The sequence below is a fragment of the Rhinoraja longicauda genome, chromosome 34, assembly GCF_053455715.1.
Source record: "Rhinoraja longicauda isolate Sanriku21f chromosome 34, sRhiLon1.1, whole genome shotgun sequence".
NCBI classification, from domain to species: Eukaryota; Metazoa; Chordata; class Chondrichthyes; order Rajiformes; family Arhynchobatidae; genus Rhinoraja; species Rhinoraja longicauda.
In genome coordinates, this window is record NC_135986.1 from 2,115,361 (window position 1) to 2,131,704 (window position 16,344).

Here is a 16,344-nt window from a genome sequence, read left to right on the forward strand (position 1 = left end):
AGTCACCGTTATGCACTCCTCTTTTGCGATTGAGGCAGTGCAGTGTAGGTTCACCAGGTCAATCCCCAGGATGTCGGGACTGTCATATGAGGAAAGGTTGGAAAGGCTGGGCTTGTATTCACTGGAGTTTAGAAGGAGAGGGGATGTTACAGAGACGTATAAAATTATGAAAGGACTGGACAAGCTAGATGCAGGAAAAATGTTCCCAATGTTGGGGGAGTCCAGAACCAGGGGCCACACACAGACAAAGAATAAAGGGGAGGCTATTTAAAACTGAGATGAGAAAAAATCTTTTTCACCCAGAGAGTTGTGAATTTGTGGAATTCTCTGCCACAGAGGGCAGTGGAGGCCAATTCACTGGATGAATTTCAAAGAAAGTTAGACAGAGCTCTAGGGGCTAGCAGAATCAAGTGATATGGGGAGAAAGGAGGCACAGGTTACTGATTGTGGATGATCAGCCATGATCACAATGAATGGCGGTGCTGGTTCGAAGGGCCAAATGGCCTTCTCCTGCACCTATTTTCTATGTTTTTATGTTTCCTCGGAGTAAAATTTGACAAGAGTATAAAAAAGTTAGCAAATCTCTATCCTGTCTCCATTGCCGAGCTTTGGTTAAACAGAATCCACAGTTGAATCTTTAGAACGCAGATGAGGAAAAACTTTTTCATTCAGAGAGTTGTGAAGCTGTGGAACTCTCTGCCTCAGAAGGCAGTGCTGGCCAATTCACTAGATGCTTTCAAGAGAGAGTTAGATAGAGCTCTTAATGATAGCGGAGTCAAGGGATATGGGGAGAAGGCAGGTTCGGATTACTGATTGTGGATGATCAGCCATGATCACATTGAATGGTGGTGCTGGCTCGAAGGGCTGAATGGCCTCCTGCACCTATTGTTTATTGTCTATTGTCATCCTACACCCACTAGGGACAATTTTTACATTTACCAAGCCAATTAACCTACATACCTGTACGTCTTTGGAGTGTGGTAGGAAACCGAAGATCTCGGAGAAAAGCCAAGATTGTGAAACAGTCAAACCGTTTCATGCATCAGCTTCATCTCAAATGTATTACTAACAGCCAGTGGAGCTAGTTCTCCTATTTTGCTTGGATGGGTAGAAGCAAAGTTTGCACAGCCTCCTGTATATCCAGGGTGAACCTATTCATCCATCCATCCCCTCTCCCCTACAGATAGACACAAAACACTGGTTTAACTCAGCGGGACAGGCAGCATCTCTGGATAGAAATGGGTAATATTTCAGGTCAGTACCCTTCTTCAGACTGAGAGTCGGGGGAGAGGGAGACACAGATATATGGAAGGGCAAGGTGTGAAAACGAGTCATCAAAGGAGATGCAGTTCAAGAAAAATGTAATGGCGCTTACCTCGAAATGTTGCGAAAAGCAGACAGTAGAAAATGATTGTCCATTTTGTTCTTTTCATTTTAAATTCCCAGACGCAACAGACAAGAAGTGGCTAAAACTCCAGTGTGTTTCTCTGTCACAGGTGAAAACTAACTGCAAGTCAAACTCTGAAGACCAGGGGATCTGCTGCAACTTGGTTGTGAAAATAGAAAAATGTGCTAGATGCTGTAATGACGTGCACTCGTGTCCTTTGTGGCTTTTAATCTATTATGTTTTAGACTTTGCCCCCATTCCCCCAAAATAATTTATCACCCCATGAAAAAATGTAGATAAGAAATAGAAGGCACTACAAGTAATTAATGTTTTTATTTCCTTTGCTGCTGCTTTGAACTCAGAGTAAGAGTTGCATAAGAATTTCACTGAACATAGCTTTCGTTTTCACTACCTGAGCACCGATGAATACTTAAGGAGTGCTATTTAATCACCGTGGATTGTCACCCTGTCATGGTGGAGAAGCTTGTGTGGTCCTGAGATCCTGAGAGCGATGCCAACTGGAGCTACGCTCTTGGTAGCTGGACATACATTATCATGTCTAGAGGCTGGCTGGAAATAAAAATAGTGATAACCAGACCAAGTTGGGCCCAAACCTCTCCTGCAATGGTGCAGCACCTCCCCCTCCCTCCCCCTCCTACCCTCCCTCCCCTTCCTCCCCCTCATTCCCTCCCTTCCCCTCCCATCCCTCCTCCCTCCCTCCCTCCTCCTCTCCCCCCTCCCCGGGTCAGCGGGTCAGGCAGCATCTCGGGAGGGAAGGAATGGGTGACATTTTGGATCGAGACCCTTCGGGTCTCTGAGTTACTCCGGCATTTTGTGTCTACGGTTTAAACCAAGGTTTCATCTGGAGTTCCTTCCGACACGTACGTTATAATGCTGAGGCTCTATAAGGTGCTGGTCAGACCACATTTGGAGCATTGTGAGCAGTTTTGGGCCCTGTATCCGAGGAAGGATGTGTAGGAAGGAACTGCAGATGCTGTTTTACACCGAAGGTGGACACAAAATGCTGGAGTAACTCAGCGGGTCAGGCAGCATCTCGGGAGAGAAGGAATGGGTGACTTTTCGGGTCGAGGCCCTTCGGGTCTCTGAGTTACTCCAGCATTTTGTGTCCACACCGTTATTCCTACTGTCCATTTAGGAAATAGTCATAGAAACATAGAAAAGTAGGTGCATTCCAGCCAACGCCATTATGGTAACGGCTGATCATCCAAAATCTGTACCCTGTTCCTGCTTTCGTCCCATGTTCTTTGATTCCTTCAGCCCGAAGAGTTAAATGTAACTCTCTCTTGAAAACAAGTCTACACCTTTATTCCTACATCAGTCTGAGGAAGGGTTTCGACCCGAAACGTCATCCATTCCTTCTCTCTCGAGATGCTGCCTGACCCGCTGAGTTAATCCAGACTTTTGTGTCCACCTTCGTTCTTAGTAGGTCCTAGGTTTGTCTGTTACTGATTTGAAAATCAGACCAGGGGTTCGAATGGGTTTAGGTCTCGAACGAGGAAAGGAGCCGATCAAGTTTATAGATGTCCTGTGATCACATTCCCATGTATTGTCTTTCCACTGACTGGATAGCAGGCAACAAAAGCTTTCCACTGTACCTCGGTACACGTGACAATAAACTAAACTGAACTAAACTAAACTGGACCCTCTGTCACACCCATCCATACGACCACGGTGTGACTCATTCTGACGACTACAATGGAATATCTATATACTAAAACTCTCGTTTGTTTGTTTGTTTGTTCCTGAACTACAGCCAAAACGGTGCACAATAGCACAACAATTTTAAGCCCACATTACTCACCAGAGTCGTCCCTTTGGTGCAAAAGGAAGAAGTTTCATTGAAGTCAGTGTTCTTTTTTTTAAGTTATTCACATTTTACAGTTTAAATCTATCTCCTCGGGAGGGGAAGGGGGGTGGAGGGAGGGGGGGAGGGAGGGAGGTGGGTGAGGAGGGAAGGGGATAAGGGGGGGTTGAGGGGGATGGAGTGGGGGGATGGGCAGGGCGGGGGGGAGAGGAGGGGAAGGCTGGGGGGAGAGGAGGGGAAGGCGGGAGGGAGGGGGGTAAGGGGGGTTGAGTGGGATGGAGTGGGGAGGATAGGAAAGGGGAGGGGGAGGGGAGGAGGGGAGAGGGAAGAGGAGGGAGGGGGAGGGGGTGGAGGGAGGGAGGAGGAGGGAGATGGAGTGGGGGGGAGGGAGGGAGGGAGGGAGGGAGGGAGGGAGGGAGGGAGGGAGGGAGGGAGGGAGGGAGGGAGGGAGGGAGGGAGGGGGGAAGGGAGAGAGGAGGGGAGGGGAGAGGAAGGGGGAGGGTAGGGGGGGAAGGAGAAGGTGCTGCACCAATGCAGGAGAGGATTGGGCCCAACGGGTCCATTTGGTCTACTAACCCTATTGACCTCCAATAGACTTCCTCCTCTCGAGGAGACGGGGTGGGGAGAAACAAAATGAAGAAAATATACCTAATTCTAATGGAATTTGAAAGCAGCAAAATAACTCTTAAAGTAAATAATCACACTCCTTTAAGATAACCGTGTTGCAAAAGGTCAGTTAAGATCCAGTTAATCAGAGCGTGAGCAATTTATGGTGAGCATAGTCCTCTGACTTGCGGTCTTGAGATTGCGATTGGAAGAAATGAGACAATGAAAGTGTGCGCCAACTAAAATAGTTTACAAAGAAATTTGTCTAAAAAAAGCGATCAAAGACTGTTACAATTGTTTCGTTGGGTTGCTGTTGTCTAAATTACTTAAATTATTGCATCGTATGGGAGGCTAATAATAATATGCATGATTTTTTAGGGGAATTGAAATTTCCAAAATTATCATTTGAAGAAAATTTATCACTAGATAAATCGCTTACGAATATAGAAATCCAGAATGTTATTTCTTCAATGAATTCTGGGAAAGCTCCAGGCCCAGATGGGTATACAGTGGAATTTTATAAGTTCTTTTCCTCTATTCTTTCCCCTTGGATTTATAAAGTTTTTGAAGAAGCAATTAGCCTGGGCAAATTACCACAATCTTTTTATAGAGCTTCTATTTCCTTAAATTTGAAAAAAGATAAAGATCCCACTGACTGAGCTTCTTATAGACCAATATCTCTGTTAAATGTAGACTCTAAGATTTTTTCCAAGTTATTGGCGATGAGGTTGGAAAAGATATTACCTCAAATTATTTCGGACGACCAAACAGGTTTCATCAAAAACCGGTATTCCTTTTTTAATATTAGAAGGTTGATGAATATTGTCTATACTTCTCCATGTAATACTTCAGAATGTGTCATCTCATTAGATGCGGAGAAAGCTTTCGACAGGGTGGAATGGCCTTATTTATTTACGGTCCTTGAGAAGTTTAATTTTAGTCCAACATTCATATCTTGGATTAAATTGATTTATCAAACTCCAGTTGCCTCGGTTTTTTCTAATAACCAAAGATCACCATTTTTTCGATTGTTTCGTGGTACTAGGCAAGGTTGTCCCCTTAGTCCTTTATTATTTAATATTGCATTGGAGCCTTTGGCAATTGCCATTAGAGAATCCCCCAACATTTCTGGTATTATTCGTGGAATGGAAACACATAAATTGTCATTATATGCAGATGACTTGCTATTATATATTTCTGATCCTGAAAATTCTATTCCTGCAGTTATATCTTTATTAGCTCAGTTTAGCACTTTTTCTGGATACAAATTGAATCTTAATAAGAGCGAACTATTTCCTTTAAATAGACTGGTTCCAATTTATAATAACTTACCTTTTAAATTAGTTCATGATTATTTTATATATTTAGGGATTAAGATTACCAAAAAACATAAGGATTTATTTGGGGTTAATTGTTTACCCTTATTGGATCAGATTAAATGTTTATGTACTAAATGGTCACCATTATCAATATCTCTGGTAGGCCGGATTAATGCTATCAAGATGATTATTTTACCTAAGTTTTTATATATATTTCAAGCAATACCAATTTTTATTCCCAAATCCTTTTTTGATAAAGTTGATTCTAAAATATCTTCATATATATGGCAAAATAAAAATCCTAGATTAGGGAAAAAACATTTACAAAAATCCAAAAAGGAAGGTGGATTGGCATTGCCTAATTTTAGATTCTATTATTGGGCAACTAATATTCGTTACCTGAAATGTTGGCTAAACGACTTGGACTTATCTCCGAGTCCTCATTGGGTAGATTTGGAAACTAAATCGGTACAAGGATTTTCATTGGGCTCTATCTTAGGAACTTCTCTTCCTTTAGCTCCTTCTAAGGTACATATACAAATTGACAATCCGATAGTTAAACACACCTTACGAATATGGTTTCAATTTCGGAAATCTTTTGGATTGAATTATTTTATTTTAGAGATGCCCATTGTATCGAATTTTTTCTTTCACCCCTCTCTGATGGATCAAGCCTATCTAGTTTGGAGGATTAAAGGTATAGTACGATTTTCAGATTTATTTTTGGATAATTGTTTCATGTCTTTTGAACAACTATCTAACAAATATAATAGTAAGATTAAACGAGAACTTACCAGTTTGAAGTTTGATCTGTATTTTATGAGGAGTTACGATGAGGGATTACGTGAAGACCCCGTCCAGCACGCATGCGCGACATTCTTCAAAGCAGCGGTGTGGATTCACAGAAAAAACACAACGATTGAAATAAATATAGTAAAGAAAAAATAAGAACTTAATTACCAGTTGATCTGTATAATAGAGGGTGGGAGCGGAGGGCACGTAATCCCTCATCGTAACTCCTCATAAAATACAGATCAAACTTCAAACTGGTAAGTTCTCGTTTAATCTTACTATTTTATTTCGGAGTCACGTGAGTGACTACGTGAAGACTTCAAAGCTCTGTGATTCCGAACCGTGTACCAGCTCATGCTTCACTCACTGTCTGAAGACCTTAGAGGGAGGAAGTATGTTATCGCGATCAAGAACCTGTTTGTGAACAAAAAAGGTTTATTAATGACAACAAAAAACAGAGAGCTCCCCAGGGCTTAAATTAAATATTATCTGCAGACTCTAAAATTCTGTCTGCAAATGTAGCAGGTTGCGCCAGCGGTTTATTATAAAACCTTTGGAAAGTTCTTTCCGGGGACCATCCTGGTCTGGCCAGAATATGGTCCATAGGCACGTCCATTCGACTAGCCGCCGACGTAGATGCAGCCCTGGTGGAGTGAGATTTGTAAACATTGGTATTGACTCCCGCGGACTTAAGCACCTGCTTGAGCCACCTTGAAATGGTTTGGCTCGTCACCTGACCATGAGGCTTCTTGTGGCTTATCCATAAGGCTTTTTCTCTCCCTCTTAAGTTGTGTGTTGTGTCTATGTAATTGGCGAGATGGGTCTTGGCACACAGCCGTGGGTCAGATGAATATGCCCAGAACTCCATGACTGGAGGCGTGGTACCTGGTCTAGTTTGTTTGACCAGTCCCTGAATATGGAATGTGAAACAGTCCAATGACTCTGTCATGCTGTCCAGCCTCAGAAGGTGGAGGGAATGTACCCTTTGAGCTGACACTAGTGCCATGAGCATGACTGATTTCAGTGTAAGTTGTTCCAGCGTGAGTGCCCTGGGCGGTGGCCATCCCCTAAGGTACGTCAGCACAATGCTGACATCCCAGATCTGAGTGTACCTTGGTCTGGGGGAGTTAGTGTTAAAAATGCCCCTCATGATTTTGATTACTAGTGGATGGGACCCCAAAGCCAGTTGTCCTGCTGCTGGAACCAAATAAGCTGACAACGCACTCCTGGCTGTATTTATGGCGCTGTAGCTGAGTCCTTCCCGATGTAATCCAACCAGGAACTCCACAACACTGGTGGGTGTTGCTGTAGTGTAGGTAGTTCCTGTTTTGGAGCAATACCGTTCCCATTTTCTTATGTTGGTCAGGTATTGTCTCCTGGTGGACTCCCGGTGGGATGCGGTCATCATGTTGATGGCGTCCTCAGACAGTCCCAGGCCCAGTAGAGGTCTTTTTAGAATCTGCAAGCCAGGAGATTGACTCTGTCATGGCACGGGTGACTAATGCCTGACACTGGGTGGATTAATAATTCCGGACTGCTGGGGAATTCCAACGGTGTTTCGACAGCCATGTCGAGGGCCACTGGGAACCATGGCTGTGTAGGCCACGGAATCCAATTGAATCTTGCGTAATACCCGACTGATGAGGCAGAAGGGAGGAAAAGCATAAAAGAACATTTTCCCCCAATACAGCGTGAATGCATCAACTGCTGCTGCCTCAGGGTCTGGTTCCCAAGCGACATACGTTGGTACCTGGTGATTCAGCCTGGATGCAAATAGATCGATATCTGGTGTGCCATATTGCTTTGTAATTTCGGCAAATACTTTGGGATTTAACATCCATTCGATGTTATCGTTAAATTTGCGTGACCTGGTGTCTGCCACTTTATTTTGCTTACCTGGTAGGTAAGTTGCTGATAACCAAGTATGTCTTTCGACACACCATTGCCAGATTAGGTTGACCAATTTGTCACACGATATCGACTTTATACCACCCATGTGGTTGATATAAGCCACCACCGTGGTATTATCTAATTGCAACCGGACATGTGCATGATGCGTATTAGATGAATATGCTTTTAAACCATAAAACGCACCCAACATTTCTAAATAGTTGATACCCCGTGTCTGTAGGCAAGATGATTCAGAATTAGTCCATCTGCCCCCTGTGCTGGATTGCATGTTAGTTGCTCCCCAGCCCAAAGCACTGGCATCCGTTTGAATGGTTAATACTGGGTTGGTGATTATTATGGGACTGGAACTGAGCCTAATGTTCCTTGTCCACCATTGTAACTCTGGAATGGATTCAGCAGTTAAATACATAGCTCGGTCAAAGTGACCTGAGTTTTGCTTTAGTGCGTGTACTTTTGCTCTTTGTAAATTTTGGTAGTGCAAAGGCCCAAATTGTACAGCTGGAAAAGCTGCTACCATTTTACCAATAACTCTAGCTACCTGCCGTATGGTTGCCTGACGTTTATGCATTAGTTCGTGGCATGATAGTGCCAATTGTGATGCTTTCCCCTTTGGCAGAGTTACAACCATGCGAACAGTATCAATCGTAAATCCCAGATAGTCCATGGTAGTGGACGGTGTAAAATTGGATTTATCTGGATGTATGACAAACCCCAAAGTTTCAAACAAACGTTTGGTGGCTGCTACTGCCAAAATAGCTGTCTCCAAGGTTTTCCCTACTATTAAAATGTCGTCTAAGTACGCCATGACTATATGCTTTTGTTTTCTCAATAATGCCAAGGCGGGTTTTAAGATTTTAGTGAACAACCTTGGAGCGGAGGTTAGTCCTTTTGGTAAGGCTTTAAATTGCCATAGCTGTTTCATCCAGATAAATTTTAAGTATTTACGGTGCTCCTTGTGTATGGGTACTAAGTAGTAGGCATCTTTTAAATCAATGCCTGCTAGAAAGTAGAAATCAAAAGTCTGGCGGTTTCAAAAGTTTCCATCTTAAAATGTGTATACTTAACTGACTCGTTTAACGTAGTTAAGTCAATGATGATGCGACATCCACCATCTTTTTTAGTTTTAGTGAAAATATTAGACACAAATTCCAAAGGTTCATGTTTTGTTCTTTCAATGACACCTTTTGCTAGTAGCCTCACAAGTTCAGCTTGACCCTCTTGTTTCTCTTTGACTGAGAGGGTGAATACCCTTTGGGGTATATGCTGAACTGGCGGAATGTTTTCATGAACAAAGTCAATTTTATAGCCATGAATGCAGCTTAGTATGTACTTGTCATTAGTGATGGTTTCACATGCATCCAAAAACAAGTGCAATCTCCCCCCTGATAGTATAGAGTCCCTACTGCTCATATGCCGAGAGGTACCAGACCCACCTACCTCCATGGTTACTGGTGTTAATTTCTTCTGCCTCTTCGCTGGACGATGAGGTGTCTGCTGGGCTGTAGAGGGCTGCTGTTGACATTGATGTTGTTGTTGGGGGTGGCGCATTTTCCATGGGGTCCGCTCTGGGCCCTGGCCTAAAAAAGGCTTACGGGGAATGGTTGCGGTCCCCGAGCTTTCACCAGTCCCATATGGTGGTCTATGACTGGTGGACGCCGTGAGGTACTGCCGCCTGGGTTTGTTAGGTCTGCTCGGTCCCAAACCTGCCCTCACGAGACCAAAGGTCTTGGATTCTTCCTCTAGGTCTTTCACCTTTTTTGGAAGGTCCTTCCCACGTCCATTCGACTTCCATTCGGCTTAGGCGGCTGCCAGTGCCGCTCTCTAGCGGTGTGGCATCTTCATCCGAATCGTCGGATACTACCGCCCGGTTCTGGCTGCAGGTACCTCCAGCTCGCTGCTCAGGCTGCACTAGCGGTGCTGGGCTCGGCTCGGTAGTTTGCCGCCTCTTGCCCCCCCTCCAAAGAACGTTCCTCAACGGATAACGAACGGGGGCGAGCTGCAAGTTTCTTCCCTCTGGTCTTGTTCATTCATGGAACATAAAACAGACAAGAGAGAAAATACTGACGGCCACGGTAAAACTTACCTGTCGGCCCGACTTTTCAAATTGTAGCGGGAGCACCTTGAACTCCCGTTCGTCGCGCTGTACTGCATGAACGCTAATGTCGCGCATGCGTGCTGGACGGGGTCTTCACGTAGTCACTCACGTGACTCCGAAATATAATTTGTCCAGTCCTCACTTTTTTAGATATTTACAGATTAGGAATTTTTTAAACACGGTTCTTCCTTCTTTCCCTAACCGAGACTCTAAGGGTATTTTGGAGAATATGTTACAATTAAACCCCCTTCAAAAGGGTGTAATATCAAATCTTTATAATATAATTATGAAAATACACTCTGATCCCTTTTATAAAATTAAGAATGATTGGGAAAGAGAACTTAATCTTACTATCCCTATTGACAATTGGAATAAAATTCTTCGACTTGTTAACTTTTCTTCTATATGCGCTAAACACTGTTTGATACAGTTTAAAGTCGTTCATAGGGCTCATATGTCCAAAGATAAACTGGCTCGTTTTTATTCCCATATAAATCCTATATGTGATAGATGTCACTCTGAGATAGCTTCTCTTACCCATATGTTTTGGTCATGCTCTTCCTTGGAAAGGTACTGGAAAGACATTTTCAGTACTTTGTCTACGGTTTTGAATACTGATCTACAGCCCCATCCCATTACTGCAATTTTTGGTTTACCAATGATAGACTCTACTTGTTTATCTCCCCCCATCTGTCGGATGATTGCTTTTCTTACATTAATGGCCAGAAGATCTATTTTGTTGAATTGGAAAGAAATCAATCCTCCTACTTTATTTCATTGGTTTTCTCAAACTATTTCATGTTTAAATTTGGAAAAGATTAGAAGTACTGTTTACGAACCTTCGATCAAATTTGAGCAGACTTGGAGGCCATTTATTCAATATTTTCATATCATGTAATGTGACCTTATTCCAACCTTTTTCGTTCTTCTTGATATTGCTTTATGCAGGTAGAGGGGATTGGAGCGGGCGACACTACTATGTTTTCGTTAACCACCTGGTACAGTCTGTTTTTTTTTTTGGTTTTTTTTGTTGGTTTTTTTTTTGTTTTTGTTTTTTTTGTTTTTGTTTTTTCCTCTCTTTTTTTTTCTTCTTTTTCTCTCTCTCTTCGTTTTTCTTTTATCCTTATCTTTTTCATATATATACCGACATATCTTCTAGGTATAGATAACAATTTGTTTTACACAACCTGGGGATATTTATGTTATACATTGCCATTGCTTATGCTTATGTATTCCCTTATATTTATCCACTTATGTATTTTTGTATGCCTATTGAAAATACTATAAATAAAAAATTTAAAAATAAATTAAAAAAAAAAAAAAAAAGCAATCAAAGACTGTTACAATTGTTTCGTTGGGTTGCTGTTGTCTAAATTACTTAAATTATTGCATCGTATGGGAGGCGCATTCCTAATCTCGTTGTACTCCTGGGTACAATGACAATAAAGATATATTGTATTGTATTGCCCCATCTGTATACTAAAACTCTTGTTTGTTTTAGTATACAGATACTAAACAACTTTTGTACTCAGTACCATAACACGCCCAATGTACCAAATCCTTTCTTGACCCGGGTTTGATCCTGACTACGGGTACTGACTATGTACGGAGTTTGTACGGAATTCTCTGGATGCTTTCAAGAGAGAGTTAGATAGAGCTCTTAATGATAGTGGAGTCAGGGGGTATGGGGAGAAGGCAGGAACGGGGTACTGATTGTGAATGATCAGCCATGACCATATACCTAATTCTAATGGAATTTGAAAGCAGCAAAATAACTCTTAAAGTAAATAATCACACTCCTTTAAGATAACCGTGTTGCAAAAGGTCAGTTAAGATCCTGTTAATCAGAGCGTGAGCAATTTATGGTGAGCATAGTCCTCTGACTTGTGGTCTTGAGATTGCGATTGGAAGAAATGAGACAATGAAAGTGTGCGCCAACTAAAATAGTTTTCAAAGAAATTTGTCTAAAAAAAGCGATCAAAGAGGTTTGATAAGAATCGTACAGCATGGACACAGGCCCATAGGCCCAATGTGCCCACATCGACCAAAATGACCTGTCTGTACTAGTCCCACCCTGCACCCTGGACTTCCTGCTGGAACGACCGCAGGCAGTGAGAATGGGCCCGCACCTGTCCTCCACTATCACCCTGAGTACCGGCACACCACAGGGCTGTGTTCTGAGCCCCATGCTCTACTCCGTCTTCACACACGACTGTGTTCCTGCATTCGACACCAACACCATTGTCAAGTTTGCAGACGACACAACGGTGATCGGGCTGATCACCAACGGGGATGAAACAAACTATAGAGCGGAGGTGCAGAACCTGGCGGACTGGTGCTCGGATAACAACCTGTCCCTAAATACTAACAAGACCAAGGAGCTGATCATCAACTTCCGTAGGTCACATAACGGGGAATATGCCCCGATCTCTATCAACGGGGACAGTGTGGAGAGAGTGTCCAGCTTCAAGTTTCTGGCCACTCACATTTCGGAGGACCTAACATGGTCCAATAACACCGCTGCGCTGGTCAAGAAGGCACAACAAAGACTGTTCTACCTAAGAACACTGAAAAAGTCTGGTCTACCCCAACAGCTGCTGACGACCTTCTACCGCTGCACCATAGAGAGCATCCTAACGCATGGCATCCCTGTGTGGTACCTCAGCTGCACGGAGGCAGAAAGGAAAGCTCTACAGCGGGTAGTCCATAGAGCTCAGAGGGCCATCGGAACGCAGCTACCAGACTTGGAGGGCATCTACAACACACGATGCCTCAGAAAAGCCAGCAGTTATAGCACTTAGCTGTTTTGAACTGACAGGATTGGGATGGGTGATTACCGTTGCAACGATAACAACTGGCTGCACTCGGCTCCCCTCCATATTTCGGTTTCAGTTTGGCCCCTTTTGGTTTGGCCATAGGCGCTGCTTTGTGTGTATACACGGCCACTGCAGTATGTGGTGAATGAAACTCGCGAGCATTCTTTGATGCCATCTCCATTGTAGTAGCAATCGTGCATGCTATCTCAAATGTAAGATCAGGAGTGCTCATGAGTCTGGACTGAATTCATTCGTCCACTAGACCACAAACAAATCTGTCGCGTAGTGCGCGTTCGAGAAATGTTCCAAAGTTACAGTGCAACATTAAGTTTTTTAAGGCAACAATGTACTCACTGATTGTCTCGTTTTGCTTCTGGTTTCTCGTGCCGAATTTGTAGCTTTCTGCAATTTCCAGAGGCTCTGGGTTGAAGTGCTCCTCCAACTTCTTTATAATGTCACTGAAAGGCACATCTTTTGCCTTTATGGGCGCAAGGATATTCACGAGTGTGCCGTACACTTCAGGTCCGATCTCCGTGAGCAGAATCGCTTTCATGCGTTCACGAACGGCCTTGTTTGTTGCAGCCACTACCTCTCCTTCACCACTGGTCTCCGTGATGTTGTTTGCCATGAAGAACATGTTTGCTCTCATGTTCTACAACCAGCCAAGACAAGGACTTTCGAATTAAACTATTGGTTAATGAACAGTTAATTGATATATGCATTGACACGGCAGCAGACTGTTCGGTCATGAGCAAAGACCTGTACGAAACAAAGTTCTCACAGACACCATTGTCCGAGAGTAAGGTCAAGCTGAGAACCTACTCCGGCGAAGCCTTGGAGACGTGCGGACAAATGAATTGCAAAGTTCAGTGTAATGGACAGTCAGTAACACTGCCCATCATAGTGGCCAGCTACAGAAATAAACCAACCCTCCTTGGAAAGGATTGGCTGAGTAAAATAAATTTAGACTGGAAGAACATTTTCAGCATTGATGAGTCCAAATCACGTCTTGAAAATGTCGTAAGCAAACACGCTGAAATATTTGCTGACAGTTACACGGGAATAACAGGATACTCTGCACACATTCGACTGCAGCAAGATGTGACACCTGTGTATCGTCGACCAAGACCAGTACCATATGCGCTAAAGCAACAAGTGGAGGAAGAACTCAACAGGTTGGAGCGGAATGGAGTACTCGTGAAGACAGACCAGAGCAACCGGGCAACGCCAGTTGTGGCTGTGCTCAAGGCTGACAAAACTGTTCGACTATGCGGTGACTACAAAGTCACAATCAACCAAGCTGTTGACGACGAACAGTATCCTTTGCCAACCTCGCAGGATCTGTATGCAGAACTTAGCGGAGCAAGAGTCTTCACTAAGCTGGATTTGTCTCACGCTTATGCCCAACTCAATGTTGACAAAGAAAGTCAGCAGTGCTTGACCATCAACACACATAAGGGCTTGTATTCATACACAAAGCTGCCCTATGGTGTGAAATCTTCCCCGAAAATCTTTCAGTCCGTCATGGACAAAATGTTGCAAGGCATTCCGCACTGTGTGTGTAACCAGGGTGATTTACTGATATTCACAGTGGGCATGGAAGAACATCTGGAGATACTCGAGCAAGTTCTCACATGATTGAACTGCCACAACATCAAACTGCGAAAGAGCAAATGTGCATTTGCGCAATCAGAGATGATCTACCTTGGACTCAAAGTAGATTCCAACGGACTGCGCCCTGTGAAGGCGAAAATTGAAGCAATTGTGAATGCTCCAACGCCCAACAATGTGTCAGAGCTACAGTCATTCCTTGGGATGGTGTAGTTCTATGCCACTACATCATCTGTTACAAAAGGATGAGAAGTGGATGTGGGGAAGGGAACAACAACATGCATACGACATCTGCAAGAAAAACCTGACAAGTGACAAACTCCTTGTTCACTACGACACGACGCGCGAGATGAAACTTGCTTGTGATGCTTCAAGTTATGGTGTAGGTGCAGTGATTTGCCACGTGATTGATGACGGACAGGAAAAGCCTATTGCTTTTGCCTCCCGCACCCTATCACCAAGTGAGCGCAACTATGCACAGATAGAAAAGGAAGCACTCAGCATTGTGTTAATCGTGCGGCAAAAATGCCCGTGATCATGTCTGATGTGCCGTGATAAAATAAGTCTGGTCTTCAATATTCTTTGATCGCAGTCAGTGTTGCAAAATAACTCGGCAGAAGTTGTCCAATCTGAATGTCGGCTGTTGGTCATCGCCCCATTGTCTTGCATGTGGCTGATGCAGGCAAGATTGTCGAATGGTTACGGCAAGTTACAAACCATATATTTTCAGCGCCCTTCTGCCTCTTCTTCTTGCGTTTGAGGCAGCAGAAATTATGTAATGCCCTCCAGGCACTGTAGCCAGTGTAATGTGCGGTTGTCAAGGGCCGTGAGGTCTACCCCTCCACCAGGAGGACGGAGGACAGTGCAGTCGAAAATGACGTGCTGCTGTAGTGCGTCTGGACGCAGCAGGAATCAGGCAAGACGCCAGGTAAGGATTAACAGTAATTTTAATGAAGCATCAGAACATTCACTCCCTTCAGTTTCCCGCACGAGTTCACTCTAGCCCCTTCAGGCAAATCCCGTAGCTCCAGACCACTTCCCAGCCCTGTCCACTCTGTGCTAAAGGGGATGACCCAGGGAGTGGCCTAATCCCCAGGCACCGCCACAGGACCCCCCCCCCCCCCCCCCCAAGAACCGGAGGCACAAAACGGACAGGGGACATATGAGACGACCAGCCCGTATGCGCACCACGGCGGTCGCAGGAATCGGAACCACACTGCCCGGGGAAGAAAACCGTGGGGACGCTGGGGGTAAGGGCCGGGACGCAGGACGACCCCAAGGGTGAGGCCGTGCCAGTAGGACCGGCTAGCTAATGCCCACATGCGCCGGCTTCAGCCGCCCAATAGAGACCGCCTCAGGATGACTCCCCATGTCCAAAACGAAGGTGGCAGAGCCACACTTGAGCACCTTGAATGGTCCTTCATACGGACGCTGAAAGGGCGTCCGGTGTGCATCCTGGCGCAGGAAAACAAACGGACAGTCCTGCAGAGCGGAATGCACATGCGACTGAACCAAACCATGGCGAGACGTCGGCACCAGTGCCAGCTTGCCCACCGTCTCCCGAAGGCGTTGCAGGGCGGCCGACGGTTGTTCTGCCTGACCCTGGCTTGATGGAATAAACTCACTGGGCACTGTCAGCGGGGCCCCGTACACCAACTCAGCTGAGGAGGTGGCCAAGTCCTCTTTGGGGGCAGTGCGGACGCCCAGTAAAACCCACGGCAACGCGTTGTCCCAGTCCGGGTCAATGAGCCGGGCCTTCAGGGCAGCCTTGAGATGGCGGTGGAAGCGCTCAACCAGGCCGTTCGCCTGCGGATGGTACGCCGTTAACGGATGGTACCGGATGGTACGCAGGTTAACCCCCAGTAGGTGAGCCATGGCCGACCATAGTTCAGAGGTGAACTGCGGCCCCCGGTCGGACGTGATGTCGAGCGGCACCCCAAATCTGGCAATCCAGTGGGCCGCCAAAGCACGGGCACAAGTAG